Source organism: Eumetopias jubatus, unplaced genomic scaffold, assembly GCF_037043125.1.
Source record: "Eumetopias jubatus isolate StellerSeaLion01/CBP00866 unplaced genomic scaffold, mEumJub1_p1.0 scaffold_11, whole genome shotgun sequence".
Taxonomy (NCBI): Eukaryota; Metazoa; Chordata; class Mammalia; order Carnivora; family Otariidae; genus Eumetopias; species Eumetopias jubatus.
In genome coordinates this window covers 103,798,456-103,803,481 of record NW_028274817.1, presented here as the reverse complement: position 1 = coordinate 103,803,481, position 5,026 = coordinate 103,798,456, and the positions used below count along the sequence as shown (strand labels likewise).

The window sequence follows — 5,026 nt, the reverse complement described above, 5'->3', positions numbered from 1 at the left end:
ATGAAATTAAGGTGTGGGTCTTTTATAGATTATTTTGTAGTAATAAAAATCAAGTTCTTCTAAATCAACTGAAATTTTATAGATCTCTCATTGAAGCCCAAAACTTATAGCTTTATTCTCTGTGTCAATCCTGGAAGAGTCAGCCCAACAAGAAGAGTGGTAAGTTGACTTTTGTATTTCTTTTTCCTGATTATGATCTTAAATTCCTATTTCCCAATGCACTTGTGTATCTGAGTTAAAACAAAACATAATGTTAATAGTACTTGCATATAAACCACCCTTAAAGTCTTCTTTCAGTTTTGCTTTTGCCACCCTTCAGTTTTTATTCTTTTTGTTTGGGGATAGTTTTTCATTTGTTTGGCTGATTGTTTGCCCCCCCCCCCCCAGATTATTTGTATGAAACTTAATTATCTGGCTTAGTTGCTACAAATCATTTTTTCCATTTTTGAAAGTAGAGAATATTTTTAGAAACATAATAGTGTAAAGAAAGAAATACATGGTAAGAGGAAAATAATACGAAAAGTAAAGAATAGAGATTTATATGGTTACAATACTAAATAACAACAGCAGCAACAAGAATGATAGTGTTACTAGATGCCATTTGTATAGCATTTATCATGAGCTTTATACTGTTTTAAGTGCTTCATGCACACTAACTCATTAATTCTCACAAAAATGGGAATAATCAAGACAAAAAGAGGTTAAGTAATTTGCTAAAAGTCACAATGAAATGGTCACAAAGGAAAAATGGAAAAGTTAAGATTAAGCCAGAAGTTTAAAAAATAAATAGTTAAGTGCAGCTACTGAGGAATTCAGGAATTAAAATGTGAAGTCTAGGCTGGATATCTTTCACTGTAACAAAAGGGATTTGATGAATTTATAAAGACCCTTCCCCCCAGATCAAATAGATTACATTTATTTAATACTTTTTGCCAGGCATGGATTTTTGGCTGAAAGCAGTTTTAAAATGCGGGGTCACACAAGCATAATGCATTGGAAAGAATTCATAGTCTTTTTTTTAATTTATTTTTTAATTATTATTTCTTCTAATTAACATATATTTTTTGTTTCAGGGGCACAGGTCTGTGCTCTTGAAGGGAAAGGCAAAGAACCAAATATGGTCTAGACTGGAACCGGGCAGGTTTAGAAGACCTTAGATAACATTTGTGTAGCAATCCTATCATTCTTCACCACTACAGCCAGTGAATCCTAAATGTTTCTTTTTTTTTTAGGGACTAACACACCCTTTTAATAAGTTTTTAAATATTTTTAAGGTTTAAAAAGTGTTTAAGGTTTGTAATTCCTAGTAGGAAAACATTATCTGAATGAATACCCTAATGGCACACCACTATAGAATGTTTCAGTTGCACGTGGGGCAGAAGGGTAGGGATTCTCTTCACAGCACCCCAGCTTTCTTCATGAGAAGGTCAGAGGTACACTGGTTTGTATTATTGCGACATCCATTAGGTGATCGTTGCTTTTCCTTCAGCAAGGGCTTTATTTGTCAGAAGGGCATTATGCTTGACCTCCAAATTTGGCTGACAATTTACTGATGAGATTCATAACCTTTGGATTGCTCTGATATTTTGACATATTCACTGGGCTCTGGGCCACATCCTGGAAGGCCACCATAACTTCTGGATCCTGCATGGCTGCGAGAACCTCTGGATCACTAAGAATTTCATTGAGCCCAGGCATTTCTGCCATTCCAGGCATCCCCGGCATTCCTCCAGGAAAATTACCAGGCATTCCCCCAGGAAAGCCACCTGGGAAAGAGCCATACTGAGCTCCTGATTGTCGTCTGGCTTCTTCCTCCCTCTGGGCTCTCTCATGTTCTTCCCGAGCCTTCGTAACCCTTTCTATTCTTTCTTTGATCTCTCGCTCTTCACGTTTTCGCTCATACTTTCTCCGATGTTCAGCAATTTTCTGGGCCCTCGGTTGAACTTCTTTCAGCATTGCACTAGCATCTTCATTGTAATCCAGTTTACAAGCAAGGGCAAGATCATGTGCTGCTTCTTCCCAATGGCCCAGAAGTCTGTGTGCTTTCCCTCGCCACTTATAAGGCTGAGCTGAATCAGGATTTATTTCAATAGCTCTGTCACAGTCTCAAATGGCAGCATTTGGCTTTTGTAATTTGATGAAGACACTGGCTCTCTTGGCATAGAGAATGGCCAAGCGAGGATTCAGTTTGATGGCATCTGTGAACAAGTCAATGGCTTTCTGTAGTTCACCATCATTTAGGGCATCAATGGCAGCCGCTTTTTTATCATTTGCCTGATCCATCATTTCCTCGGTTATCTCTACATTTTCATCTCCCATTTCTTGAGGGGCATCAGTATCTGGTTCAATCACACCTTCATTGTCAATTTCTAGATCACTTTCCTCACTTGATGGTTCGTCTGTCTTTATGTTTTCCTCCGCCTTCTTACTATCTGTTTTTTCTTCCTTGATATTGTCTTCTGATTTAGTTTTATGAGTGGCAGGTGGTATTTTACCCCCCATGCTCTCCACCCACTCCCGCAGGAAGCACATTTCCTTGGTGTGCAGAACGCTCAGATCCTGCTTACACATTTTCAGGAAGGCCCGAAGCTCGCTCACTTTGCGGGGGTCCATGGTCCAGAGGCGGTGGCAGGCGGCAGGCGGCAGGCGGCAGGCGGCAGGCGGCAGGCGGCAGGCGGCAGGCGGCAGGCGGCAGGCGCGGCTGAGGTTGCGGCCCAATTCCAGGCCTGTGTACTAGCTCAGCGTGATCCTGTAGAAGGGGGCGGCTGCCGAGAGGCAGAACAGACCCTAAATGTTTCTTAAAACCCTGGATCACACACACTGTAGGACTAGGAGAGTCAAGTTGGTCAAGGTTTTGTCCTGTGTCCAGATATTGGTAACACTAAAGTAGTGAGAGAAAATAACACGGTAAAAGGAGACTTACATAGAAAAAAGACAGGCTTACCAATGGAAGAGTCAATCCTCTTCTGTTTACAGTGGTTTAATAACTATGGGTGCCATAAGACTCCTATAATACATTTTTTAAAATGTGGGGCTTCAATATATGATTCTGTTTCCCCTTGAGCTAATTAATATTTAAATTGGGACAAATATATTAATAATGAAAAAAGATGTTAGAAATATTCTGCATTTCTTACTGCTACAAATTTATTATATAGAAAGATTGTAAAACAGACAAGCACTGTCTCTTAAAAAACTTTCCCTTCAATTTTTAAGTCCAAGTATATAATTATTGATGCAAACTTGTAAGAACTTTTTAAATCTTATAACTGACAGGCTGAACATAATTACTAATTTCTTCCCAGAATTTCTGTCTTTGATAAACTTGTAAGAGCTTTTTTTCTCAATAGATAGATACGTGATTGAAAAAATCACCAAAAGAAAATACATTTTTAAAAGATGAAGATATTATCTGAGTGGAAAAATGGGAAGCTTTAATTGAGAATTTTTTTATTATTACAAATTAAGTGAATGATTAAAAATGCCAGGGAACAGAAGATTGTTTCATATGGCTCTCTGTTCAATGTGGATTGCCAATGTGGGAGAAAATCCTTGTAAATCTTAGCATTGCTCCCACACAACCACCTACACAGATGATCGCTTGACTTTCATGCTAACAATAGATGTGTTAGTAGAGCTCTCACCATCTGCAAAATGAAGTGCACTTAGAAAAAAAGTAACTGCAGCACACAGTAGTAATTGCTTATATATTGTTATTAGCATTTTATATTTACACTTAAAAGGTAAGAATTTAAGCAATGATGATTCCCAGTTTAAATAAGGTCAGTCCCTGTGATAGCTCCCAGATAGTCAGTCAGTCCTAGATATCAGATAAAGTTGTTAGAAAACTTGACTTTTTTAAAGAAAACTTGATTTTTAATTTCTTTTTGCTTAAAATTCATTTGTATCCAAAAATGCAGAATAAAATGTAGATTAAATGAATTCTGATATACTCACTTCTTCAGTAATAATACTTAGAATCATGTACATTAGTTATAAACCCCTCTACAAAGTCTAATTGTCACAACTGTCCTAATTTTTCTATAGAACTCCCTCAAAGGCACATTTATTTGAATTTCCCTGCTCTTAAATCTATTTTATTAACAGCGCAGAGTGAGTATTATGGAAATAATCTTTATATCATTGGAAAATATAGTCTTTGGCCTCTTTTCCCTTAGTGATTTGTTTTGTCAAGGATGGAAGGGTACATGATTCCACTACTGGGACTTTGTCAAAGACTCTATGGCAAAGTGTTAGAAAATGAATTATCTGGATTCTTTATAGGGAATGGAGTGGCTTAAGTGTTCATATGTATAACCTGCTCACACTTGGAAGGCTGGATATGACAGAGAGGACAGCAGCCATGTGACTGATGGACGGCAGGATGAGACCCATTTTTCTCAACCCCACATGAACAGGTGCAGTACTATTTTGTACTGGCAGAGTTCCCATGTGTTTCCAACCCACGCGTTCAAACATTTGGCCTGAATAATCTTGTCCTTTCACATAGATGATTAAGGCAGTCTACATGAGCTATGAGAGCTACCATAACCCCAAAATATCATATCCTAAATAGCCCTGCCTAAAATTCTGTGATGAAATGTTCATTTCTTTATTATATATACTTTTTTCTTTTTTTTTATTCTTTTAAGTAATCTCTATGCCCAATGTGGGACTTGAACTCACAACCCCGAGATCAAGAGTCACACACTCCACCAACTGAGCCAGCTAGGTGCTCTTCATTTCTTTATTATAAACATGGCCTTTTCAAAGCCTATTTTAATGCAGATTATTTTAGAAACAGTATTACTTAAGGCAATATTAACTTAGTATGATTTAGTTTTATCTAATTTATTTTCCCACTTAAATAAATTATACTTTCAGAAATTTAATATTAGAAGGAAATTTGGGATTAGAAGGAAAATAAAATATCATCTAGGCCAAACACTTCATTTTATAGATGATAAAATTGAGGCTCAGTAAAGGCTCTTATACATAGTTAAGCACAAATCCAGAACTAATCCCT

At 37.2% G+C, this 5,026-nt stretch overlaps 1 pseudogene; it reads right to left on the bottom strand.

Moving 5' to 3' along the window:
• Positions 1-1,391: 1,391 nt before the first annotated feature.
• On the bottom strand, positions 1,392-2,613 carry LOC114197599 (hsc70-interacting protein pseudogene; annotated as a pseudogene).
• Between the last annotated feature and the right edge of the window lie 2,413 nt (positions 2,614-5,026).